Here is a 27,514-nt window from a genome sequence, read left to right on the forward strand (position 1 = left end):
GGCATTGCATTGAATATTATGTAGATTTCTTTGGGTAGTATTGACATTTTAATAATATTTCTTCTTCCAATCCATGAGCATGGATGTTTTCCTTTTTTGTGTGTTTTCTTCAATTTCTTTCATAAAGTTTCTATAGTTTTCAATGTATAAATTTTTTCCCTCTTTTGTTAGGTTTATTCCTAGGTATTTAATGGTTTTTGTTGGGAAAAATATTTTTATGCTGGAAAAAAATCTATAGTTATGTTGCATGCCATGTATACATAGGGATATACATATGCATATGCCTATACATATATAGATACATATAGGTGTCTTAAGTATTTTGTATATGTATTTTGAGTTTTTAAAAAAGAATTTGTTTTAAAGGAATTTGTTTTTTAAAAAATTAATTTGATTTAATAGAATTTGTTTGTAAAGAAACAAACAAAAAAGAATTAATTCAGTGAATATCCATTGAACATGTGTATACTAAAAATCATGCTATGAATTTCTATAAAAATACTCAAAAACAATAAAAGTTTATTTCTCATTCGTATAAGTCCATGGTAGGTATGTTGGGCTAGGGGGTGAGTTTCCTGCACAAGGTGACTGAGGGACCCAAACTGTTCCCATTTCACAGCTTCACCATCCTCTAAGGGGACATATCTATTCCCAGTCTGAAGTAGCATACATTATTTCCTCTCTTCCCCCACTGGATATTGGACACAATTAATTCAAGACAGACTGGAAAATGCAGTAGATAGCCACATGCCCTGACAAAGAAGGAAAAACAGATTGTACTAGACAACTACCAACCTCTGATACAACCTATTATTAAGCACGTTTATAGATACATGTTGACTAGAAGGAGATTCTTTTTGTTTCACCAAACATATACTGTACAACTTTTCTTTTGTTGGAACTGAATTAAGTTTTGGGGATATCAAAATTTTATAAACAGACATAGTAATTCTTGTCAGTGAGCTCAGAAAGGATGAATATGTGTAAAAATATCCTACCTACGTAGGGCTTGTGTCATTTAAGTAAAATGAATATTCATGAGTATAATTTTTAGCAGTAAGTTTCTGTGAGATAATTAAAAAGTCATCTTTAAATGTTATGCAAAGGAGAAGATGATTTGGGTTTGGAAGTTAATAATTATAGCTAAAAACAGTTCTTAAATTTTTTAGTCTTACTTTGCTATGTTTAAACATATTTATACCTTCTAACATTCAGAAGGTAGAGACTGTGGTTTTACAATCATGACAAAAATACAACATGGTAATAATGCAAGTGCTACATTTTTTACAACCAACTAAGTCACGTTACCTGCTTTGGACTGAATTGACCATTAAGATTGATCTGGCTAAGAGTGCAGACGTGGCCAAATGTGGAGAGCCCATCTGTGTTGTAAGTTTCCTTATGCATTCTTATCCAAATGCTCCTTAAATTTTTATTAGAAATGTACTTTGGAGACCAGACACCCTCTTGGCTGGATCATCACTTTTATAACAAATGTATATGCTATTCTCACTGAGATATTTTTAGATTTGCCCTACTGGGAGTTTTTTCAAGTAATTAATATACAGCTTTTGTAGCAGCTTGAACTTGGCTTCTTGGAAATAATTCACTCTTAGCAGAATCTAGTGCCAGAAGAACATTGAAAACTTCTATGGATGTTAGCTAGCTCAGAACTTCCTTTCTTTTCTTTTCTTTTTTTTTGTTTTTGTTTTTTTATTTTTTTAATAGTTTGTCTTGAGGACAGGCCTTGTTTAGTAGAAGAAAAGTTTATTCTATTTATTATCTTCAAGTTACCTCTCTGATTTTCCTAAAGGAATCCAAGGTACTATTTTGGTAAGTAAAATTTATGAAGAAAAACCAGGTGAAATATTGACTTTGGCTTAGCTCTTACCTTCTTATAAACTTAGCCTTAAGACCCTTTTTAACTCACTTAGTTTTGATATGAATGAGAAGTTCTGCATTCAGTTTTTAGTTCCTACCAGAGTATCATACTATACTGTGACTGCTCATGGAGAAAAGACCTTAAAAATATATTTATTTCTTCTAGGTTTATTGACATATGATTGATAAAAATTGTATATAGATTATTCAGCATGATTTTTAAGGTATATAATGTAATGATTTAATATACATATATATTGTGAAATGATTACCACAGTCAAATTAACTAACACATTTGTCACCCCACATAGTTTCCATTTTCCTTTTTTATACTTGTGAGAATGCAAATATACAATACAATGTTAATACAATGCTAATAATACAGTATTATTAACCACAGTCACCATGCTTTAAATTAGATCCCTGGAACTTATTTATCTTATAACTGAAGGTTGTACCATTTAGCCAACATCTCCCCTATTCCACCAATCCCTTGGTAACCACTTTTCTACTCTGTAGTTCTATGAGTTCCATAGTTTTAGATTCCATATATAAGTGAGACCATACAGTGTTTGTCTTTTTCTAGCATATTTCACTTACCATAGTCTTCCAGATTCATCCATATGGCCACAAATGACAGGATTTCCTCCTTCCTCATGATTGAATAATATTCCATGACACATATGCACATACACACACACACACACACACACACACACACACACACACACATACATTTTCTTTAATTGTTCATTCATAACGGACACAGGTTTTACCCATATCTTGGCTATGGTGAATAGTGCTACAATGAACATGGCTGTGTAAATATTTCTCCAAGATATTGTTTTTATTTTCTTTGGATATATACACAGAATTGGGATTTCTGGATCATATGGCAGTTTTATTTTTAGTTGTTTTTTTTTTTTTTTGACTAACTTCCATACTGTTTTCCATAATGGCTGTACCAATTTATATTCCTATCAATAGTATACAAGCGTTCTTCCTTTCTCCACATCTTCATCAACACTTATAATCTCCTTCTTTTTGATAACAGACACCCAACAGGTGTGAGGTGATACTTCATTGTGGTTTTGATTTGCATTCTTCTGATAATTAGTGATGTTGAATACTTTTTTTCATATACCTGAGCCATTTGAATATCTTTTTTGGAAGAAAAATAAAAAGTTTTTTCAGGTCTTTTGTCCTTTTTGTGATTGCATTATTTGGGATTTTTTTTGGTTTTTTGTTTTATTATTTATTTATTTATTTATTTATTTATTTGCTATTGAGTTGTAGGAGACTTTCATATATTTTATATATTAACCCCTTATTAGATACATGGTTTGCAAATATTTTGTCCCATGTTATATGTTGCCTTTTCAATTTGTTGATTACTTCCTTTTTTGTATAGAAGCTTTTTATCTAGTTCCACTTATTTAGTTTTGTTTTTGTTCCTTGTTTTGATATAGCCAAAAAATCATTGCCAAGACCAATATCATGGAAATTTTTCCCTATATTTTTTTCTAGAAGTCGTACAGTTTCAAGCCTTATGTTTAAGTCTTTAATCTGTTTCAAGTTAATTTATTTGTGACTGGTATAAGATAGACGTCCAGTTTCATTTTTTTGCATGTGGATATCCAGTTTTCCTAACACCCTTATTATTAAAGAGACTATCTTTTCTCCCTTGTGTATTCTTGGAGCCTTTGTCAAAGATTATTTGACCATATTATGAGCTTAATTCCGAGTTCTTTATTCATCTATGCATCTGCTTTTTTCCCCGTACCATTCTGTTTTTATTATTATGGCTTTGTAATATGGTTTTAAACCAGGAAGTGTGATCCCTCCAGCTTTGTTCTTTCTCAACATTGCTTTGGCTGTTTGGGGTCTTTTGTGGTTCTATATGAGGTTTGGGATTATTTATTCTATTTCTGTGAAAAATGTAATTGGAATTTTGGTAAGAATTGCACAGAATCTGTAGATTGTTTTGCGTAGTATGGGCATTTGGACAATATTAATTCTTTTAATCCATGAACATAGGCTATCTTTCATTTATTTGTGTCTTCTTTAATTTATTTCATTAGCATCTGGTAGTATTTAGTGTATATATCTTTCACCTCTTTGGTTACATTTATTCTTAAATATTTTATTCTTTTTAATGCTGTTGTATATGGGATAGTTTTCTTAATTTCTTTTTTGGGTAGTTTTTTGATAGTGTATAGAAACACAACTGTTTATTATATGTTAATTTTGTATCCTTCAAATTCACTGAATTTGTTTATTGGTCCTAAGAGGTTTTTTAGTGGAGGTTTTCGGTTTTCTATATATAAAATCATCATCTTCAAATAGAAGAAATTTGTCTTCTTTTCAATTTGGGTGTCTTTTATTTATTTTCCTTGCATAACTGCTCTGGCTAGGACTTCTAGTACTATGTTGAATAGAAGTGGTGAGAGTGAGTATACTTGTCTTTTTCCTGATCTTAGGGAAAAGACTCAGCTTCTCATCACTAAGTGTGATATTAGCTATGGGCCTGTCATATATGACCTTAATTATGTTGAGGTACATTCTTTCTACACCTTGAAAAGTATATTTAAAATTAAGTATATTACAAAGCATTTGGTACACATGGCAGCATAACAACCTATTATTAACTGTGCTATAACCTATTCATCCTCCCTTTCTTTTAGCTTAAAAAAAGAATTATTTTCATCACAATTATACATACATCCACATCCAACAAACATCTGGGAAAACCACCAGTACTGCAGTTAGAATATGACATAGAGTATCCTGGTAGAGAGAGTTCTATATCTAGTGATATCTAACATAAATTTGAGTCTCAAATCTGTCCCTAACTACTGCTGTGTCTATGATCAAATCATGTGACCTCTTATCATTTCAATTTACTTATGAATAAAATGCCACTCTTTATTTATAATTTTATATATTATAAATAATGTTGTGATAAACATCCTTACATTTAAATCTTTGTTTATATCTTCATTAATTCCTTAGGAAAGACTGGAGAAATAAATTGAAGATGCATGTCTGCTGCTCAAAATATTTAAAACTCTTTATGTGCAATAAATGTAATGATATTTAGTAAATATTTCTCATTTTTAAATTTATTCAGAAAAGGACTTGCTTAAATGAAAGTATTGGACTTAGCTCTTAAAAGTGATTGAAATTCAGGGCACATTTGTTTTGAATTGAATAGATGAACAAATGAATGAGCTGATATAAATGAACAAACAGATAAAGCAGATGAATTTTAGATTGTCTATAAACAAAGATTAGGCTTTTAATTCTAAAAAGTAGTGGAGTCAAGAAAAGATAAGTTAGCTTCTTTCTTTCTTTCTTTCTTTCTTTCTTTCTTTCTTTCTTTCTTTCCCTACTTTAGTAAGGAATTGAACATGTTTGAAGCAGAAAAGTATGAAGTGGGATGTATTAAATTCATTAAGAAAAAATTGGGTACATGTAAGATTTTGGTCTAGAAAAGTTGAGGAGAATGAGATATAGAAAATAAATGGAATTTTAAAGCCAAATCTTTTAAGAAAAAAATAATCTAAAATAGATTTAGGAAACCAAGGCCAAACAAAAGATTGTATAGGAAAATACCTTTCTTTAATGATAGGCTTAAGTTCAAAGTGGCAAAAATTAGTTCAGAGTGGATTTTCCTGTTTATAATGGATTACTGTGTTTTGTTTTAAATCTGTTCAGTTGTAAATTATGGGCTAAATTAAAGTAACAAAATACTTCTTCATGAAAAAAAAGTTATCCACCTTCTTGCTTTTGTAGTAGTTTCCTGAACAAACACATACAAAGTCACTAAAAAATTAGCAGAATTGTACAAAGTCATATAACGGAGTATTTCTTTTGATGTCTATATAAGTAGCTAATCCTGTAGAAATGTTTTAGGAAATATATTCAGTATCACATAATTTAAGAGCTCTGTGACTTTTTTGTGTCATTTACCATCCCTCAATCTTTTGTGTAATATGAGAATAATATTATTTAGCAGGCAGTGTTATATGAGAATCAGATGGAAACATACATGCAAAAGCACTTTACAAGTGGTAAAACAATATATATATTTTTATTACTGTCATTAATGTTTGATAGATAAAACTTTCAGCTTCACTGAATGATCTGTATTTTCAATTCCTGGTTACACTGGTTTCCCTCTAACATTTCCTGAGATCAATGAATAAGACATTTCTCTTTTTTTTTTTTTTTTTTAATTTTTTTTTCAACGTTTATTTATTTTTGAGACAGAGAGAGACAGAGCATGAACGGGGGAGGGGCAGAGAGAGAGGGAGACACAGAATCAGAAACAGGCTCCAGGCTCTGAGCCATCAGCCCAGAGCCTGACGCGGGGCTCGAACTCCTGGACCGCGAGATCGTGACCTGGCTGAAGTCGGACGCTTAACTGACTGCGCCACCCAGGCACCCCAAGACATTTCTCTTAAATATATTGGCCACTGTCTTTCAATGAACATACTGGTACATTTTTATAGTAATGCCAAAACATAGTGAAATTTTGAAGCTCTGTATACAGGATAAATTTATGAACAAGATTAAAACTAATGAAATGAACAAATGAATTTATATGAAGCATGTCCCAAAACATTTCATCTCTAAGAGGGGGCCAATTTCAAGAAATGTCTGACTTGTTTTTCATGGACATTTCAAAATAAACATAGCTCATATGATACAGTTTTAAGGAAAGGAAAGAAAAAAAAAGCTAAGAATTTCTGGGATCCTGCCAAAAGTATAATTTGGCATTTTATCCCACCTTCTGGATGCAGTTGATCAGCACATTACATGATGCCAAGGGCACAGTGGAACTAGAAGAAAACCAGAGAATTCAGTGTTCTTGCTTTTGAAGATCAGCATGTTTTGTTAATAGCAATAGAATTCTGTCACTCCGTACTGCAAATCTATATTATAGGATTTCTGGGACCAATCTCTTTTATGTTGCTAGACTTTCACAGTCTCTGCCCACACTAACTTAGAAAAGTAAACATTTCTTGATAAATATTGGTTGATAGTCCCATTCCATATTTCTAAAAATAGTTCCTTTAAAGAGAATTTATGTATTCAGATTAAAGTGATGAAATACATATTCATGTATTTCAAATAAAATATATTGATATCTTAAAAGAAAATAATTAGATTCTTAAATTTTTGGTCAAGTAGAATGATCAATCTTAAATAAGTATCTAAGGTTTGTTCAGCTTCCACTACCTTAGGAAGGAATAACTTAAGGGAAATTTTAATAAAGACATCTCTTCATACATGTGGCAGTTTTATGTTTAGGAAATACTACCATAGGCATTTTATAAACACATATTAAATTCTTGATACCCTTGAGAAGCTTCCAAAATGTCAGGGGGGGCGCCTGGGTGGCTCAGTCGGTTAAGCGTCCGACTTCAGCTCAGTCACGATCTCACAGTCCGTGAGTTCCAGCCCCGCGTCGGGCTCTGGGCTGATGGCTCAGAGCCTGGAGCCTGCTTCCAGTTCTGTGTCTCCCTCTCTCTCTGACCCTCCCCCGTTCATGCTCTGTCTCTCTCTGTCTCAAAAATAAATAAACATTAAAAAATTTTTTTTTTAAAAATGTCAGGGAAATTTCAGACATAACTGTGATTGCAGAATCTCCAGTCTTAGCATTGGAATGGACCATAATAGGCCCTCTTCTTCAGATTCGTTTTTCAACCCAGAGTAATTAACTAATCTTCCCAAGATCACAAAGCTAGAAGGTAGTGGCATGGGCACTAGCACAAGTATTACTCTCCTAAGTGCTATATAGTCTTCCTACTACTAAGCCTTCTATGTTTTAAAAGTATCGAAGACTATCTCTGCTATTGATGTTCTTTCATTGATATATTTCGTATTTTTTGTCATTTGTTTTATATTTTTAAGCAATTGAGATACAATCCCCCTGTTCCCTATTTCCAATCCAGCTTAAGGAACTTAGGATAGATAGATGATATATAGATATAGATATAGATATAGATATAGATATAGATATAGATATAGATATACGTATACGTATACGTATACGTATACATATACATATATCATCTGCAAGATGATTGATAGTGATGCATCCCGTACAAATGTTTCTCTCCAAGTCGGGGTTTTTCTGCTGATAATAGAAATATTATGTATTATTAAGTGTACAAAAATCTTCTTCAACAAGGAATTTTCATGCCCCCCCCTTATTATAGCTATCTGAGTATTGTGGTCCCATGTTCTCCTAGTGTCTGTGTTTAAGTCTTTTTGTTCACAGGTGAAGGAAGCGTGTATATGTAATTTGTCTAAGAGATTTGGAGTGTTCATGAAAGATGGCAAAGGGTCCCTTTTTCACTGATAAAAGTAATTTAGAAAAATTATCCAAAGATCATGTCATAGACTATATGACTATAATACTATGTCAAATTTATAGTTTAAGGTATTGTAAATACAGACATTGAAAAAAGATATAGATCTCATAAAAATAATATAAGCAGTTTTTATTACCTCCCTATTATGTGGGTCAATAATTTAAAAAAAAGAAAAAAATAGTTTTCTTTGATCTAAAAAAATGTGATCTACCAAAATTTAGAAAGAAATGTGTATTTTCTCAAGTCAGCTCTCTAAAAATTTTTGAATGTGAGAATAGAAGTTTGTCCTTGAAAATTCATCACAAACTCAATCTGTATGCCTTTCCTGTTCCGTGGTGGGCTGTATCAAATAACTGGAATCTGGAGCTACCATTCTCATTCTTAAAATCTTTCTTAACATTCTGTTGATTACTGGAATAAATAATTTTTGTCTTACCTGATTCCTCTAACATCATAGTGATTACGATCTTAATGTACCCTTTGGTCAGCAGAAAATAATTTAACCACTGATGGAAGCGGTAAATTAGTCCAAGAACAATTAAAATTAAGCTTAGAATTCTAAGGAGTAAAATAATTCTAGGGAAATTTGCAGTTAAGTCATTTGTATGACACAACATGTTTGCCCACGCACGCAGAAACAACCAATTCCATATGGATATTTTTATTCACAAATAAGTAACCACATGGGATCCCACTGTTGCTTCCCAGCAGCAAGAGTATTTTTCTAAAGGTAGAAAGATATTTAAAAAAATTATGTGTTGCTTCAGCTAAAGCAGGATATTTTCCATTGTTAGTGGCTTTTAAAATTAAAACAAGTTCATGGGGCGCCTGGGTGGCGCAGTCGGTTAAGCGTCCGACTTCAGCCAGGTCACGATCTCGCGGTCCGTGAGTTCGAGCCCCGCGTCAGGCTCTGGGCTGATGGCTCAGAGCCTGGAGCCTGTTTCCGATTCTGTGTCTCCCTCTCTCTCTGCCCCTCCCCCGTTCATGCTCTGTCTCTCTCTGTCCCAAAAATAAATAAATGTTGAAAAAAAAATTTAAAAAAAAATAAAATTAAAACAAGTTCAGTATGTAGATCATTAACCTTGGGTATGTTCTTTCTCATCATGATCTTTAACCATCGGGTCTCAATTCTAAAATTTTTGTTTTCTTTGCTAGATTATACTCATTCTCACAATACTGATATGATTTCATTATATTTAAAGACAAGAAAACTGTAAAAGTAACACCTTGCACATCATTATATTTAAAGATGAATTCCTAATGAAATACTTCCCTCTGAGATTGAGAAAGGAATCAAGTGACATCTATGCTACTTGGGTAGACTAGTTCTAAGTGGTTTCTGGCTCTTTTTTTTTTTTTAAACATGTGTCTTAATTTTTTTTTTTTTTTTTTTTACCGTTTATTTATTTTTGAGACACAGAGAGACAGAGCATGAACGGGGGAGGGTCAGAGAGAGAGAGAGAGGGAGACAGAGAATCCGAAACAGGCTCCAGGCTCTGAGCTGTCAGCACAGAGCCCGACACGGGGCTTGAACTCACAGACTGCGAGATCATTACCTGAGCTGAAGTTGGACGCTTACCTGACTGAGCCACCCAGGCGCCCCTTTTTGACACGTATCTTAAGGAAAAATAATAAAGTCAGTTATTCAGCTATATTTACTTTGAGAATATGTTTATAACATAAATATTAGGAAATGTTTTCCTTTTATGTTCTTGTTTAAGAGCAAGGTATAAAGGATTTTAAAAATATCTATGGCGAGTATATATGCCTAAAGTAAAGGAAAGTTGGGTGCCAATGACATTAGGTGAAACAGTGTACTATTATCTTACTATAAAGTTATTTAACTGAAAATATGAGTACCTCTTGTTTAGGATTAAATGTCAGATACAATCAGGATTCTACCTTCACTAGGATACATAGTTTGCTTTTTCCATACGTGGTGTTGAATGATACTGAGATACGTACCTCTTTTGTGGCCACAGCTTTGTTCTAGTGCAGGCAGCTAGGCTTAGACACGCTCTTTTAGTGTGTGAAAGAGTGATACCTGGTGTGAAGCTATGGGTCCAGAGGGGTGTGACTATGAGCTCGATGCTAAACAGGAAACCATAAGACTTCAGTTGCATTCGTACAAGTTAATGAAACATATTTCACTCTTTTCCCATAACATCTTATTTATGCCAATCTTGTTACAAACTAAAACCTGTTGATCAATGTTTTGTTTTTTATTTTGCATTAGATGTAATATATACGTAATGCCTTATTATATGAGGCTCTCTATACAAAAAAGTATAATTCAATTCATCAATCACGTATTGGACCTCTATTCAACTGCCCTTAGATTTTATAATCTAATTGACAAGTGGAGATGAATTAATCCATCACTTAACCATTTAAACAAACCAATTAATAACTAATACTTAATTTCTTTAATAATCGAACTATGATAAATTAAATCAATGTGTTAATAAATGTTTTATGAGTATTATAGGCAATAACTTTGGAGAATAGTGATAGTAAAGGGTTGGTTCTCTGAAAACTAGTCACACAATAGTGGATTTTAATCAGATTCTTGAAAACTTTTAATGAGAGAAATAGTATTGAAGGCTTCAAATATTCTGATGGCAATGCATAAAAATGCTTTGAAGAGAGAAGTTAGGGGTAGGAATAAAAATTTGAAGGCTATAACAGAGTCATCTGAAATCTCAAGATTTTGGAGTGCTTATTATATAACTGTCAGTTAAATATTTAAAGGATAGTTTCTTTAAGAAAAGAAAATTCTGCTAACAATGGCTTATCCATAATAATTTTAAAATAGTATTTTCCCTAGTTTATGCAATAGATTTAGAAAGGCTTTTGAAATGATTTTCATATTACTAATTGATGGACTTTTATAAAATGATAACCTGGTAAAGTATTTTTTAAGGTCCCTGTTATAAATAATATGTGAAATATTTGTCATTGGTTCTGAGGTACTAACCACAAACTATTCTATACATTCATATGTTTCCCGAAAACTCTTTAGAAATTTTTGTCCTCTTTAACACTTGTTATCTCTGTGTTCAGGTTTGGAGTAGGGATGTATATTTCCTAATAGCAGAAAAAACAATCAGTGTCTAAGGGGTATAACATGGGTCAGAAAACCCAGTGGCACCAGAGGTCTACACTGAGGATTTACCAAAAGGTAACAAAACACATGGATAGAGATCCTTGAAAGTTCTTCCTCTGGAGTGAAAACCATGCACATACCCTCACCTTCATACACACACACACACACACACACACACACACACACACACTGGACCAGTAGGCCTCTATGAGGTAGGAAGGGATGGTCATGATAGTACAGACAAGCATTCTGAATGGCCATTTAGGAACAGGTTTCAAGTTTCCACAGGAACATGGCATGGACCCAACCTAAGCTATTATAAGTACTTGGCATTCAGAGGCAGGATTCAAAGCAGGATCTTAGGTGTACAAATTGAGGAACCTTGGACAGGGGAACTATGTCACTGAAATATGGGTTTAAAAATACCCACCCCTCTTTGGACAGGGCCTTCCATCCCATGCAGGGTTTGTATGTGTGTTGTGGGACATAGATGGCAGGGAGATGATTCTATAAGCCAGGATGTGGCCATTAGCTTATGAACAGATAAACATTAAGGAGGACTTAGATAAAAAAGCAGATGCCCCATGACCAGTGCTGTGCACTTCCATAATGAACCTAATAGAAAGGTGACTTTGTGTCCATTGTGCCCCAGATCTGATCACCAAAGAGAAGTAAATTAAGAACAGATTATGGACAGGGGCACCAGTGGCTCTGTCACTTAAGAATCGGACTCTTGGTTTTGGTTCAGGTCATGATCTCACGGTTTCATGAGTTTCAGCCCCATGTTGTGCTCTGTGCTCACAGAATGGAGCCTGCTTGGGATTCTCTCTCTCTGTCTCTCTGTCTCTCTTTCTGTCTGTCTCTGCCCCTCCCCCATTCATGCTGTCTCTTTCTCTCAAAATAAATAAACTTGAAAATAACAGATATGGACAGAGAAATAGGGAAGAGACCCATTAAACTGTGATATCTTAGACATTTTCACCTGCTTAAGTATTTAGAACCTTAAATCAACCTGGTTCTGGAATGTGAGAGAAGAATAAGCATCATGGGAAATCAGTAGGTCTGGCAATTCCAAGAATTTCAGAGAAATGCTGTGGAGTAGTTTGTTGTTTTGATTATAACTAACCTCACAATTGAGATCCCAAATACTAAATTGTTGGGGATATTTTTAATATGATCTTTTGCCTCATTTTTTTAAACATAGTTTTCAAGATTCAACATAGTTTACAAGCATAGTTTATGAGCACATGCTTCTTAACAGCTGGGACTTTTTCTCTGCATATCTCTGTGATTCCATAACAGGAGGTTTGAAAAATTTCAAACCCACTTAACCATCCAATCTTATGCAACCCATATATTCACAAAACATTTGTGGGTCACACTGTGGGTTAGAGATACAAAGATAAACAGAGGTCATGGTGTCTCAAAGTATGCAATACAATGTGATAGGTATAGTATTGAACATCTGCAGCAGCAAATCACTTCTAACTAGGCTTTTTTTTTTTTTTTGCCTTGGTACCCTTGTACCAGTCTCTCCCTTGCCTTCCTTCCCCTTCTTTTATCCAACTCTTCCCTCTACTTCAAGACTTCCTGCAGACATCGCATGCTCCAGTCAAGTCTCCCTAACTTTCTTCTTCCCAGCCTGGCTTATTATATATTCTTCCTCTCTGCTTCCGTGGCACCTGTGTTCACTGCTGTCATTGCATTACCAAGTTACTTTACTACCTTTCTGTCTCCTCCAGTTAGACTCTGAGCTCACTGAAAGCAACAACTACTACATTCACCTTTGACATTCATCCTGGACACCATGCTAAGACCCTGAGAGGGAACACCCGGAGATGAAGCTGGGAAGTAGGGTTTGCCATACAGCGAGTCACTCTTTATGTCATGTGCATCTCAACTCTAGCCGGTAGCAATATGAACACATTGACAGTGTTTCAAAAGGGGTGAGGTGAAATCACATTTCGATTTTAGAAAGAAAATTCTGAAGACATAACATAGAATTAAGGGAAGAGATTAGAAATAAAAATTCCAATTAAGAAATTTAAGCACAAGTATGGGTGAGAGATCACTGCAGGTCTGACCCAGATTTCAAATGTGGCAATGGATAAAATAGGTAGTAATTTGAGTGTGAGGGGTGAGAGGAAGGAAAAGAGAGGGGTGTGAAGAATACTAAGTGTGGAACTGTTTTTAAGGAACAAATGAAAATTTGAGTATTTGAGTTAATCTGGCCTAATACCCACTTTTGGAAAAAGTAAAATGCTTTTTTCCAAAAATGCAACTTACATTTCAGCCATGGGCTAAGAAATATACATATAAATCTTCACTTCACAACCACCTTCATATACTGGATTTGACAAAAGAGTCCAGCCGGTTCCATTGCTTCCAAACTCCATTACAATCCAAAGCTAACAAAACAAATGAATTCTACTTACCCCAAGAATCCTATATAAAAAGTTATTGCCTTTTTTTTTTCTAACCACGTCTCTAAGTATGGGTAGAACTTTTACCTATGTTTTAATAAATTTTTACTATAACCATTTATATACATCAATGTTTCAAGTAAACAAATCATTTCCCTAACTAAAAAAATTATAACTGGGTAAAAGTATTTTTTCCATAAGAAACATAGAAATGTTGTAATAAATCATTTTAGAATTAATCAATTTTTTTATAATTTAAAAAAATTGATATTTATTTTTGAGAGACAGAGACAGAGAGTGAGTAGGGGAGGGACAGAGAGAGAGGGATACTCAGAATTTGAAGCAGGCTCTAGGCTCTGAGCTGTCAGCACAGAGCCTGACGTGGGGCTCAAACTCACAAAGGGTGAGATCATGACCTGAGCTGAAGTCGGATGACATTTAACCGACTGAGCCACCCAGGTGCTCCAAAAATTAACTAAATAATTTTTAAATATTTATTATGTAAAATATGACAGGTCACTTTAAAAGTAGTACGATTAAAAAAATACTTCAGTTTCATCTGCTAGCTATTTCAGGATGTTTTTTCATATAATTTCCCATTTTATACCACTATTACAGTTTTTTTTCTTCAAATCTTCATAAGATATACTTTTGTATACCCCAGACCACCATCCTGGAATCCACACTTATATCTAAATAAACATTATTAGCTTAAGGCTATTGTTAACATAGTTGTAAGAATATGCGTGAGTTTTACCATCAAGCAAATAATTGCATTGTATTTTATGTTCAATCCGAAAATACAAAATTTATTTTCAAACCCATAGAATGCTGATAAAGAAAATGGCCAGAAGACTCTGGGCTTGATTTTTAAAAATCTGAGACCATTCGTTGGTGGATTAGTGAATACTGTACAGGAAGATGATGAATAGTAAGAATTAGTGAATACCGCATAGGCAGAACATTAAGGCTGGCTGCAGGATTCAGAGGGTCAAAGAAACAGGGATGGATGCATGATCCAGCAAAACATCCACATCTGTGCTCTTCTGTAATGTTTTTCTGAAACTTTAAAAGACAAAGAAGAAACCTTGGGAAACACTAGGTATTGACAGCTCTGGGTGTTGATGAATAAAAATGTAAATTGCAGAGCGCTGGAAACTTGCCCAGGCACCATTGTATTGGGACTGCTTTGCAGCAAGGCTGACTGACAGAGGTGAACGAAAGTGACACTTGGTTCTAGTCCCTTTTTCCTTCAGACTGCACTTGACCCCTTCCCCAGGTTACTATCTGTAGCTGTGAATCCTGAGAAAAGATGCCCATCTCATTTTCTTTCTCCCTCACCACCTATCTCAAGTTACATTGGGGAAATATTAGTTTCTTCAAGACTTTGGCCATATGTGTTCTTTTGGTGAGTCAGCTTCCTTCATATTCTTTCATCCCACAAATATTTCTGAGCTGCCATTCAGTACTTGATGCTGTAACTGTTGCAAGTGGGTTTTACAGGTTTCCTAAAGCCCACAGTTGAACAAAAAGTTTACAAATGAGAATTCTGAGTTCATTTATTCAATCATCAAATATCTACTGGACATCTGTAGTTTGTCAGAGATTGTATTAACACTAGTGAGTCAAAGATGAACATGAGAAAACCCATACTTAAAAGAAATTTCTGTTGCTAAGTTTTATAGTAGAAGTAGGTTCTGGGACCTGAGAGCACAGAGGCAGGATATGTTTCAATAGGAGCGGGGCCTTGTCTTAGGTTTGTTGGAAGCTGGAAGCTGATTTTGCAGTATAGTGGAGGATGCAGGTAGTTTATCTGGGTAGAAATCCCTATGAAGAGGGGAGAGTGTGACAGGTCAGGTGAAAAAGCCAATATAAAGCAATATTATTGAGGGCAATGGAGTCTCAAATTCTCTGTTATCTCAAGAATCATATGGACAGTTTCCCTGAGTTATCTGTTGAAGGACAAGAGAAAGAAACTCATGAACTTCTATCTCCCATCATGTGAAAGCTGCCACTAGGATATGAATTCCGTGATTTGCTGCCGGAGTCCCTCTTAGGTTTGGCACTGCAGAAGCCCCTCGGCAGAAATAAAAAAGGCACAGCATTTTAAGGCAAGATGCTGGCACAAAATAAATCAAAGCCCATGGGAAACTGCATCCAGCACTGGCTGGAATCTGAGGAGTTGGCAAAGGACTGTGAGAGTGGCACTTTTGGTGTTCCTTTTGATCTGATCTGTAGTTCTTCCTGTGTAGAGGTGAGTAAAAGCATGCTGGACAAGTGGATTAACAAATGAAGAAACATGGCAGCAAAGAGTAGCTCTTCAACTCAGGAAAAGTCAAGATGCGATGTGCTTTTCCTGACTCTGAGAGTCAGAAAGCGAATGTGTGTGAAAGAGGAAGAAGTTGAGATAAAAAGTTAGGTGGGGTGAGACCTCAGGCTGGAGAGAGTTGACTTTATCCTACAGGGGAAGAAAAGCTCCTGAAGGATTTTAAGATTTGTATTTTAGAATGGGACCTTTCTCACCAATATTGAGGTCTGACTTAGGGGCAGCAAAACTAAGGGCAGAAAGACCATTCTGATGATTGATGATGCAGAAATGAGAAAAGTATCATCTGGAACCAAAGCATGAAGCTACCTAGGATATATAATCAAGAAGATTTAACAGGTTATATATGAAGGGAGAAACAGCAAACAAGTCATTTGTTTTGTTTGTTTTTGTTTTTGTCTTTCCACTTCTTCTCTCCAAGTGTGGATGAACGCTATACACACTTATACCAGAAAGTTCTGGGCATTCATACTTGTCTCTTTGATGAGACAAGTAAGCCCTTATATATTTAAAATGCATAAACAAGTTTAAATGTTAGGAAAAACATTTAAAGCATAAAAAAATTCTCTGGAGGGGGAGAGGGGAGAGACCTTGTTTAATTTTTTTGCTGGCAATAAGGTTTGTGATTTTTGTACATGATGCTTATATCTAGACTCACATTTTGCTAACTGGAAAGTGTTTCTCTTTGTAAGTACTGCTACCACTGTTATATGTTTTAATGTTCCATTTTTTGCAAACTTAGAAATCTATGATCAAATAATCATCTCTGACAACTTTTAAAAAACATATTTAACTATGCAATCTGCATGGCTAATATGTAGAGGCACAAAAAAGAAAATCCCGTCAGATTTGGGAAAAATCTATAGTTTATTTACTTGTAATTGCAGTTCTAGCTCTGGAGAAAGGCAGCTCTTAGGTGTTCAGTACAATGAATAATACAGAGGAAGAATTATCACTAGAGTATAGTTGAAGTAGCAGTCAGTTCTCAAGCACAAAGGCCAATCCAGTAAAAATGTCCTCAGCTTCCACAGCCTCAGTTGAAACGTTGGCCTTTCTGTAAAAGATGCAAACAAACAAACAAACAAAAAACAACTGAAAAGAATCTGTTGCAATTAAAAAAAAATTTTTTTTAATGTTTATTTATTTTTGAGACAGAGAGAGACAGAGCATGAATGGAGGAGGGTCAGAGACAGAGGAAGACACAGAATCCAAAATAGGCTCCAGGCTCTGAGCTGTCAGCACAGAGCCCGACATGGGGCACGAACCCATGGACCCTGAGATCATGACCTGAGCTGAAGTCAGACGCCCAACCGACTGAGCCACCCAAGCACCCAAGAATCTGTTGCAATTTTGAAATACCTTGAAATTTTATTGGGGTGAAGCCACCTTCCCTTAAATAAGGGACAATTTGCTGGTTGTTTTCTTCCTAGGCAGATGGGACTAATGCCCTCTTTCTCTATTTAGTCTTAAAACCTCATCTGTTATCCTGTTTCAGAAAAGCAGGACACCATAAGTGGAGATGTTATGTAGGGGGGTAATCTGAAAAGGGACTGGTAAGCAAATAAGGAGATTAGTATGGACACAGGTGGTTTGGAGTGGGGGAATGATTTGAAACCAAAGAAATAATAATTAGCAGAACCTGGTGCATGGTGTGTTTGTTGCATCAGAACGCAAGAAAGAGAAAAACAGGCAGATTTTTGTCTCTAATCTTCAATGAAGTCCTGGGACTCTTTTATTATTGGGGGATAAAGATGTCCCTGAGCATTTCATGTAGAATGTTGGTCACTTGGAGATGTCATATAAACATAAATTTATACTATATACTAATTAAAAACAAAGAAATTGCCTGAAGAATTTCAAAAGAAGGTGACTCAATGATTTTTAGAACTAGTAGTGTATGATAATTCAAAACATGGAGCCTGTTGAAGAAAATGGAATCCAGAAAATGATGAGATGACCTTTTATTTGTGTCATAGTGGACTCTTTTCTATGATTGTGGGACAGACCTGGAATTAAGAAAGGATGGTCAGCTGGAAGTCAGCTACTGATGGGTGAAATCTATATTGAAGCCAGTGCTGGGTGCAACACAAATGTCATCATTATTTAATATTATTGAAATAGTAGGACTAGTTTTGATGTTTACTGCTAGTACCCGTACATTTTACTACTTAATTAATGCTTGTTAATCTTAGTTTCTACCTAATTCCTAGTAAAATAGAAGGCATAATACTAAAAAACAAAAACAAAACAACAAAAACAAATTTTGTTTTTAAGAATGTCATATTGGGGCGCCTGGGTGGCGCAGTCGGTTAAGCGTCCGACTTCAACCAGGTCACGATCTCGCGGTCGGTGAGTTCGAGCCCCGCGTCAGGCTCTGGGCTGATGGCTCAGAGCCTGGAGCCTGTTTCCGATTCTGTGTCTCCCTGTCTCTCTGCCCCTCCCCCGTTCATGCTCTCTCTCTGTCCCCAAAATAAATAAACGTTGAAAAAAAAAATTAAAAAAAAAAAAAAAGAATGTCATATTAATGTGGTGGGCAGGATAATGCTCTCTGTTCCCCCCAGCCACCCCTTATTTGATATTTATTTATTTATTTATTTATTTATTTATTTTATTTATTTTGAGAGAAAGAGCATGCGAGTGGGAGAGGAACAGAAAGAGAATCAGACCCAAGTGGGCTCCAATGCGGGCCTCAATCTCACCAACCTGTGAGATCATGACCTGAGCAGAAACCAAGAGTTGGATGCTTAACTGACTAAGCTACCCAGATGCCCCTCCCTTCCCCCCCTCTTTAACCTCTAAAAATGTCCGCATCCTAATACCTGGAAACTGAGAATATGTTGTTTTATGGAAAAGGAAAATACGGTTGCATTTGGAATTAAGTTGCTAATCAGCTTACCAAGGATTGTCCAGGTGGGGCATATGTAATCACAAGGATCCTTATAAGTGAAAGAGGCAGGAGAGAGCTTCAAGGTGATGCCACTTGGGAAAGTGTTGACCAGCCATTGCTGGCTTTCCAAGAAAAGCCATAGACCCAGAGGGGCATATGCCAAGGAATATGAGGAGACTTGGGAAGCTGAAGCAGCAAGGAAATAGTTTCTACTCTAGAACCTCCAGAAAGAAATGCAGTCCTGCGGACATCTTCACATTAGCCTGGTGAGACCCATTTCTGACTTCTTACCTCCAGAATTGTAAGAGAATGCATTTCTATTGTTTTAGCCAGTACATGTTTTGTGATTTATTATAGTGTCAATAGGAAATGAATATAATTAAAAATCCTAAAAGACAATTCAGTGGGCATAATACTAAAAGAATTTAGAAAAGATCATAACAATTTCGTTACCAGTTAGGAATTTAAAATTCATTGTTCCTTTTAAAGCACAGTCCTTTCAACTATGTAAATATCCCTTTGAATTTCATAGAAATAAGTATTATTTGATGACTTGTGAAAACACAGAATTTAAAATGTAAGTTAATGCTATTAAAAAAGAAACAGAAAGAACATAGTACACAGAAAGTCTGTCTAATGGACTTCATATCATACACCTATACCAGTGTTCATGGATTCAGAGGTGGGTTATGAAATATGATCCTCAAACAAAAATCTTAAAGGAAAAAAATACATTATTCAATGAAAACTTAATGCACCCGTTATAGGTATAATACACCTGTTATAGATGCATCTTTTGAACATCAGGCTGTATTTATTTAAAATTTTAAAGATTAAATCAATGATGGTAGTAGTTCCTAATTTAAACATCTAATCTAAGACATAGTTCTGATGTGGAACAGTTGTTTGATGTTTAAAGAAAAGACAAGGCCAAAGAAGTCCAGCTACACAGTTATACTGTGGATACTCCATAACTATTAATTAAATTTTACTGGTTATACATTAGAGGAAAATGTTTCATTTTACTGTCCTTTAAAAAGACAAAACCCAGAATTTTTACACACTGCTAAAGGAAAAAAAATCAGTATTAAGTGTATGAAAGAGGAAAAGTATCTTTTATTCACTTGCATATTTTAGAAGTAAATTTTAACTGCCCTTTATGTGAAAAAAAATAGTGAAATAGTTTAAGGAAAGTCTAAGATTTTGATTTTAAATAATCCACTTAAAATAATATTTTCCTTAAATGTTCATGCTCTCTCTTCCACCAAGTCCAGGTTTAAAAAAATAAAACCTACTTGGACTTTAAGGTGGAAGAAAAAAATTAAGTGTTTTGAAAATATCACACTTTCTTGCCTCTTTTTATTTTTAATGCAGAAAAAGAAATTGTATGGATTCAGTTTGTCCTGGGATCTCACAAGTATCAGTATTTCTCTCTCTCCTTATCTTGATAACAACTTGAAATAGGATCTCAGTAACTAAAGCAAAATTGGGCTCTGAGATTTGGTTAAAAATTATTTGGCTGGGAGCCTGTTGCTGAGGGAAGAAGTAACAAATCCTGAGCATATTTTTGGAGCCAAATGCCAAATTGTCTGTGCTTAGTATCACAGAATCAGCCTTACCCTTCAAAATGATTCCAGACCAAATGCCAGAAATGTTCTGGTTCTGGTTACAGAATTTACAAGGAGCAAGAGGCAGAATGCCACTTCTATGTGACCCTTCATGTTTTTCAGATTCAGTGTCTTTTGCTTTTTAATCCTTTACCATTCTGATTTTCTTTACATTTCATAATTTTTAAGGTGATTACTTCTATAAGAAGCACTCTGTATATGTATATATTTTAAACACTCAAAAATTGCTCAAAGTATCTTGCAGTATAAAATAGATGTGGGGGGAGACTTAAAATGTTCTTTCCCTTTGCTGCCCCACTTTAGCATCTGTATTTTTTAAATTTTCCATTGTTAACACTTAGTTTAGTGATAGTAACTGTTACCAAGGCAACTCTGTGATTCCACCCAGATAAAAACAAGTCTTTAATCTTGAGGATGAGTTTCTGTGTCTCTGAGCATAGATTCAGGATGCTTACAATTGGGCAAGTTTGTGTGTGTGTGTGTGTGTGTGTATACGTTTCTGTGTCTCTGAGCATAGATTCAGGATGCTTACAATTGGGCAAGTTTGTGTGTGTGTGTGTGTGTGTATACGTATACACACACACACACACACACACACACACATATATATATATATGTATGTGAAAAATAAAAGAGAAGCATCAAACACATCTAAACTTTTTTATCAGTTTATAGTTTTTATACATTTATAGTTATGCCTTTTTAGTCTCAGGTTATACAAATAATTATACAAAGCAATTGCTCTCTGTGTAAATATCAAGTATTTCCAACAGACTGAAGACTTTATCTTTTATTATTATTTTTTAATATATGAAATTTATTGTCAAATTGGTTTCCATACAACACCCAGTGCTCATCCCAAAAGGTGCCCTCCTCAATACCCATCACCCACCATCCCCTCCCTCCCACCCCCCATCAACCCTCAGTTTGTTCTCAGTTTTTTTTTTTTTTTTTTTTTTTTTTTATTTTTGGGACAGAGAGAGACAGAGCATGAACGGGGGAGGGGCAGAGAGAGAGGGAGACACAGAATCGGAAACAGGCTCCAGGCTCTGAGCCATCAGCCCAGAGCCTGACGCGGGGCTCGAACTCACAGACCGCGAGATCGTGACCTGGCTGAAGTCGGACGCTTAACCGACTGCGCCACCCAGGCGCCCCTGTTCTCAGTTTTTAACAGTCTCTTATGCTTTGGCTCTCTCCCACTCTAACCTCTTTTTTTTTTTCCTTCCCCTCCCCCATGGGTTTCTGTTAAGTTTCTCAGGATCCACATAAGAGTGAAACCATATGGTATCTGCCTTTCTCTGTATGGCTTATTTCACTTAGCATCACACTCTCCAGTTCCATCCACGTTGCTACAAAAGGCCATATTTCATTCTTTCTCATTGCCACGAAACAGACAGCATGGTATTGGCAGACTGAAGACTTTAATAAGGCCACTCTTGTAGCCATCTATTTGTTTACCTTATTTCTTTCTTAATCTTGCTGCTCATTTTTGCTTAAGTCTTTCAGTAAATGCTTGTGACCTCAATCTTATCCTGTGGAAATACTGGTAATGACAAAGTACATATTTCAGATTAAGGTAAAATAGAAACAGAATGCCAGTTCATGGGGAAAAATCTCCTTCTGTACTCAAATAATGCCTTTTGTTTTGTGTTTCTTAATCTTCTCTTGCTTAATCAATTGTAACCACCTTGAATATAATTTATACATTTAGGAATAATTAATACAGAATCAAAGATAATTTAAAAGTGGAGATCTATAAAGAATTAAGTGAATTACAATAAATTCTCCTCACTTTCAAAAATAGATTTGCACTCATTTTTAATTTTCACTGTATTTTGACTGGGAGCAGTACCCCTTTCATCTAAGGAATTAACAACATCACCACATTTGAGTGAGAAAAACCTTTAGTATCTTCAAGACTGAAGGTCCCACATGACTACCAAAATAATAAATTTGTCATCTACTAGTGACTAGGCACTTTAATTATACTCAAACATGCAGTAAGAATTCCTCAAGCAAATTCTTCTTTCATATTATTTTGAGATCCTGTAGGTGCTAGCATCTCATTCTGTCCAGAATCTCTAACATCTAGCATTGTGTTGGTCATAGAGCAGATATGTGCTGATGGATTGAATAAGGATATATACAAGGGACAGAATTAGCACTGTTGGAGGAGATGTAAAAAGATAAAGAGAACCTTTGGAGGGTTCATCCTCAAAGCAAAAAGTAATATCTCCTCATTTCCTGCTTAATTGCCCTTTGATTTCCACATCAAAGGGCACATGCAGCACTATACTATTTCCGTGTGTCTTGAATCTAACACCTACTCCTAGGATATACTACTAATAATACTTTTAGAAGAACTTGGGGAGACAGGCAGAGAGGAGACTATATGTAATAATTTTATAAATGTATCCCAATATTAGAAACCAGGAAAATATGGAAAATTGTGGGTCATTGAATCAAAGAAACAGTATTTTAAACTACTTTGTTTACTATGACTTGGTAGCAAATTATTATAATCACTGACTTATATTGGGCACGTAATATGTACCAGGCATTGGGTTATGGCCTTTATATGTATTATCTCATTTAATTTTCACAATAACATAGGATGTAGGCATTTTGAGAAATTAGGCAAGTTGTCTTTGTTCAAAGACTTACTAATTAGAATTCAGGAATATCCAACTCCAAATCTCATACTTTTTAACCATCATACTCGCTACATTAGCTCTCAAATTTATTTGCAACCCAAATATTAAAAGGCAAGTCATAAACTTAGAGGCACCATTGTATCTACTTACTAAGCTTTATCTTCAAGCTGTGGTTTTATTTAGTTTATAGATTAAGAAGCATAGCATATTTTTATATTATGTAACAAGAACTTATTTATATATATATATGCACCGGCATGGTTACAGATATGTCTATCTCTTATGCTGTTTCACAATGGCAGAAAATAACAAAAAATGAAACTCTATACATAGATATTAGGCCTGTGGTATCTGAAGAGAAAGAAATACCCTACAACAGAGGAAGGAAGTATGTGAAGTATTCCAGTAAACAAAGGCCCTTCAGTCACAGACTTAGGAAAATAACAACCAAAACACACTTAAAATTTCTCATGAAAAGTACATAAAAAGACCACTTTGTTTAAACAAACTATGTTCCATAACTACTTAAAATGTTCTGTCAAATACTGCAAATTTTTTTCTGAGATCTCTTCTGCCTGTTTTAGATTAATAGGACATGACATACTTTTAATTTGCTTTAATTTCTTAGATGGCAGATAGCAAACATGTTAGAACAGTGGTCTCTGGGTTGGTGTTGATGTTAGAGTTTTGCTTTCCCACTTCCCAACTATGTCATCTTGGTAAGGCACTTTGCCTCTCTCTCAACTCTTCCCAAAGAAGAACAATAGGAATACTCACCTCAAACAAAAAGCTATTAACTGTTTAGAAATATGTCTTGTACACAGTGAGCACCCAATGCATGTTGGATTTTACTATACTCTGGAAATGGAGTGTGGGATTATCAAAGTTATGTTTCTAAAATTCTCCTAAGTGACAGATTTGGAAATAATTATGGGTCTGTTTAAGAGAGATTGGCATGTGTTTTTAGGATAAGACCATTCCACTTCAGCTTCTGATGAAAGGGCATATCTGAGTTCTTACCTTTCAATGTCAGCCTTCTTGCCTCCATCCTGAGATACAGAAGCTTTGATGGGACAAGGTAGAGTTTTCATTGTCTGCAAAAAATTTCCTAAATCTTTATCTGCTTTTTTAATTTTTTTTTCAATGTTTATTTATTTTTGGGACAGAGAGAGACAGAGCATGAACGGGGGAGGGGCAGAGAGAGAGGGAGACACAGAATCGGAAACAGGCTCCAGGCTCTGAGCCATCAGCCCAGAGTCTGACGCGGGGCTCGAACTCATGGACCGCGAGATCGTGACCTGGCTGAAGTCGGACGCTTAACCGACTGCGCCACCCAGGCGCCCCACTTTATCTGCTTTTTTAAAAGTTTATTTATTTTGAGAGAGAGCACACAAGCAGGGTAGGGACAGAGAGAGGGAGAGAGAGAATCTCAAGCAGGTTCCGTCTGCATTGTCAGTGCAGAATCCCACATGGGACTCAATCCCACAAACCATGAGATCATGACCTGAGCTGAGATCAGGAGTCAGACACTTAACCGACAGAGCCACTAGGTGCCCCTACTGCAAAAAGTTTCCTAAAGGAAGTAGACACCCCCCTTCCATGTAGCCCCAGAGTCTGATCCAGCCCACTATATATATAGTGTGTGTGTGATTATATATGTATGTACTTATATATATGTAGATATATATAGATATCTATATATAGATATATAAGTTTATTTATTTTGAGAGAGGGATAGCACACAAGTGGGGTAGGGAGAGAGGGTGAGGGAGAGAGAGAGAGAGAGAGAGAGAGAGAGAGAGATAATCCCAAGCAAGCTCTGCATTGTCAGAGCAGAGCCTGATGTGGAGCTCGATCCCATGAACCACAAAATCACGACCTGAGCCAAAATCAAGAGTTGGACATTTAACTGACTGAGCCACCTAGGCACCCTTAGATATATTTTTAAGTCCAGGGAATTCTGTGTGTAGTATATTTTTACTATATGGGTCTGCAGTTTCTGGGAATAAAATATTCAAAGTCAGGAACCAGAGTCAAAGTCATAAGTTAGGTCAACACATCACCGAGTCGATTTGTGTATCACTTGCATAAAAGCCCCAATTGCTACTAACTTGACTTTCGTTCTTTATTTACAAGCTATTCAACAAGTGCCTACTATGGGCCAAGTCCTTGACTTGATCTGCCTTTTCTTATATTGTTGTCTTCTGCTGCCCCACTCTTCAAACCATAAACATACGAAGTAAAAAAAATGAAAATCTGTCTTCTCATCAAAACCATGTTTTAAACAAGCCATATTTTTTTATTGAAAATGTATATTTCATCCTAATGAAACTAGTGTTTATGGTGTACTATTCAGAAAATTTTTGTTTGTATCTGGACAAATATATTCATGTACATAATTTTGGGGGATTTTCTTATATTAATGTATTGTACCCCATTTTGCTTTTTACCTGATTCCTTGATATTGTCTTAGTTGAGTCTTGACCTAGTTGAGTATTAACCTAGTTGAACATTACGGGACTCCAGAGCCTTCTAACCTGGGCTGCCTGGTATGAAGCATGGTGGCTTATCACAGGATTTCCTATGTAAATCTAAAAAGACATATTTTAAAATCAGGTCTTCTGCTGAAGTGGTAAGGTAGAGTTATGATACCTATTTTATTTTTGCAAATAGCTAAGTGTCTTGCAGATCACATAATTTTAATTATATAGGATTTGTGTGTACATGTATTAATAAGCTATAAATCCCTTTAAGTTATAGAAGCATAGCCATGATAATTAGTTATCTAAATTTGGTAAGCATCTGTGGTGCTCTAATGTTGCTTCAGTGCAAAGTGGAGTTTTACTTAGAATGTAAGGAACCATTTAAATCCTATTTAAAAAGAAGTCTGTCAGTGGCTGAAATATATACCAATACACCGGCAAACCTGCAACCTACCTGTTCAGTCACAGCTCAGCATTCTCAGACTTCATTTTCTTTCTCTCATTTCTATAATCCAGATGTGTTGGGTAATTGGAAAATAGGAGTTCTATTGCTTAGGGGAGCAGCCATGCAGAGAGCTCAGTCCAGGCAGAGAGTGGAATTAGGGCAAGCCACTTTGTAGTGCAGAGACTGTGATGGCCCAAGTGTTGGAGGTGTAGCCATCAAAGACTCCCTCGTCCCTCCATCCAGTTGATCATGGGGGCCTAGAAATTTCACTTTCCAAATATTTTTTGATTCCATTTTTCCTCCCAAGCTTATCAACATTCATGTAGTTCAGACCTCCTCATCTCTCCCCTAGTCTCTACCTAGGCTCTTTGAAAATGCAATTGTGCATAATCCCAGCTACAACACTTCCATAATTACTTACCACACACACACACAATAAAGTCCAGACGTCTTTTTAAGGCATCCAGATACTCTATGACCTAGCTTTGTTTTCTTCACACTAATTTTCTAGCAATTGACTTCTAATGACAATGCAGACCTAGTCATGACTGCATTATAAATAAATTTGAAGCTGAAGATCCCAAAAGATGATGCAATGAAATTTTTACATTGGTACTGCAGGAAGCCTTATAGCATAATGGGTGAAAGCTTGCTCTTTACCGTTTCACATACCATTTGCCAACTATGAGACAATGGGTAAGATGCTTTAATCTTTTCCTTTTTTTTTTAAGTTTTATTTATTTATTTTGAGAGAGACAGAGAGAGTGTAGGGTGGGGGAGGGGCAAAGAGAAGGCGACTGACAGCACAGATCCCTAGTAGGGGCTCAAACTCACAAAACTGAAGTAACTCACAAGACCCAAGACGAAATCCAGAGTCAGACTCTCAACCAGCTGAGCCACCCAGGCACCACAAGATGCTTTAATTTTTACGTGCCTCAATTTCTTTCATAAAGCTTTGAGCACAGTACATGTGTTAAGTGTTGAATAAGTGTTTAGCATAACAGTGACAGATTTAGTGGTAGTGGTGGTTATTATAATGAGAAGATTATTGATTTGTGCTTGAAATAGTTTGCTGGGTGTAGATCTATGGCTATAAAACGAAGGTTAATGACAGAATGACCTGGAAAGAATTCGCTTCGGGATAATCAAAGGTAGTGATGGCAGAATAAATAAGGACACCAAAGTGTGAACCCACAATAGCAGAAAGAATGAAGCCACTGGTCTTGCCGAACTAGTGTTGGGGAACGACAGATCAAAAAAGCTATCATGTCTTTTTGGCCTCTTTTGCCAAAATGGAA

The 27,514-nt window shown here is 35.6% G+C and overlaps 1 protein-coding gene and 1 long non-coding RNA gene across 6 annotated transcripts in view; one reads left to right on the forward strand and one right to left on the reverse strand.

Moving 5' to 3' along the window:
* Positions 1–27,514, forward strand: part of SNCA (synuclein alpha) — a 159,121-nt gene that overhangs the window by 68,642 nt on the left and 62,965 nt on the right. The gene's annotated exons all lie outside the window — the stretch shown is intronic.
* Positions 16,995–27,514, reverse strand: part of LOC125164590 (uncharacterized) — a 266,111-nt gene continuing 255,591 nt past the window's right edge. For 2 of the 3 annotated variants that reach the window (XR_007151816.1, XR_007151817.1), the window contains 3 exons: positions 25,739–25,879; positions 24,309–24,382; positions 16,995–17,173 (listed from right to left, as the gene is read on the reverse strand). This is a non-coding gene — a long non-coding RNA (uncharacterized LOC125164590). Of the gene's footprint in view, positions 17,174–22,092; positions 22,178–24,308; positions 24,383–25,738; positions 25,880–27,514 lie in introns of all 3 variants that reach the window. The other variant, XR_007151818.1, reaches the window with a different exon arrangement.

Source organism: Prionailurus viverrinus, chromosome B1 (assembly GCF_022837055.1).
Source record: "Prionailurus viverrinus isolate Anna chromosome B1, UM_Priviv_1.0, whole genome shotgun sequence".
Lineage (NCBI taxonomy): Eukaryota > Metazoa > Chordata > Mammalia > Carnivora > Felidae > Prionailurus > Prionailurus viverrinus.